Source organism: Pediculus humanus, genomic scaffold (assembly GCF_000006295.1).
Source record: "Pediculus humanus corporis 1103172108296 genomic scaffold, whole genome shotgun sequence".
Taxonomy (NCBI): domain Eukaryota; kingdom Metazoa; phylum Arthropoda; class Insecta; order Psocodea; family Pediculidae; genus Pediculus; species Pediculus humanus.
In genome coordinates this window covers 118,471-120,112 of record NW_002987865.1, presented here as the reverse complement: position 1 = coordinate 120,112, position 1,642 = coordinate 118,471, and positions in this window count along the sequence as shown.

Below are 1,642 nucleotides of genomic sequence, written 5' to 3'. Positions count from 1 at the left end.
ATTTTTATTTTTATTTTAATTTTTATTACTACTTTTGCCAAAAGTAATTTTAATGTAATTTTTTATTATTATTATTATAATTTTAACAAAAATTTTTTAAAAATTTATTTTATTACCCAAAATTTTTTAAAAAAATAAATTAAAAAATTCGGGAGTTTTTATTTTAACTACAAAAAAAAAAAAAATTAATATTTACCAACGTGTCCGTCGTCTGATTGAAAAACAATGTCCGCCATATTTGTTTTGTTTGTTTATGTTTTTCCCTCCATTTTTTTTAAACGTATCGATCGATTATTAGGATCATAATTATCGTTTATTATTATTTTTATTATTATTATAATTAATCAATGAAATAAGTATTTAAAATAATTGTTAATAATAATAATAATAATAAATGGGAGACGGACGGTCCCCCGATTAAACAATTTATATATATATATACGGGAGTCAGTCAATGTTTCGGACAATTTGTTTAAATAAATTGTTTAACGTCAGATAACTAAGGATATACATAATTCAATATAATTTACATTGTCCCACATAATCTTTGGCTCGTTTCAATTTTTTTTTTTTTTTGTGTTGTCTGGTTTAAATTCTGTCGAAAAAATTTCCCTCCCCTCCTCTTCCTCCTCCCCACCCCCGAAAACCTTGTTTTGTTTGTTACTAAAAATTATTATTATTATTTTTTAAAAAAAAACTTTAATGCATTTGTATATAAATTTTTATTACAAAAATTCGTCGATGCCTATAATTTGTAAATAAAAAAAAAAAACTGGCAGATAAATTTCCGCATGATGATAATAATAATGACGATGATGATGATGATGATGATGATGATGATGATGACACTTATTGGATTTACTTTTATTTAACTTCCTATACAGAAATAAAATTAAATCCTCTTTTACCTTCGTACTTATTTAAATAATAATAATGATAAATTTTTATGGCGATCGTTATTCTTTTTTTTATTTTTATATATAATTACGCACTGTGGAAAAAAATTAATAATAATAATAATAATAATAACGTGTGATAAAATAAGAGGATGTGTAAAGAAGAAGAAAGAAAAAACAAAAAAAAAAATACAAAATGCTAATTAAATGATATTAAAAAAAAAAAATTTTTTTTTTTATTATTATTATTTACACGCAGTTAATTGCAAAAAACTTGAGTGCAGTTTTTAACAAATTTAGACAATCAACCAAATCAAAAATAAATACTCAGTTATACAGATAAAATACAATTTTTTTTTTCCTTTTTTTTTTTTTAAACTTTTCCGTTTGGGTGTCTCTCAAATGACACAAAAAAAAAAAAAAAATTATAATTATAATAATAATAATACAATTTCCCCCCTACTTGTCCCCTAAATATAAAAAAAAAAAAAAAAAAAACGTAATAATAATAAACAATAATTATAAAAAAATAATAATAATAATGATAATAATAAATTTGATACAAAATTATATCCTTTCAAAATATACAAATAAACTAATTAATAACCCCCCTTATTGATTAAATTTTCTTTGGCTAAGTACAATGACCTTCAAAAGTTTTATGGGTGTTTTTATAAGGCAACTTTTGAAAATGATAATACTTGATCCAAATACAAAAAAAAAATTATTAATTATAAAATATGTAT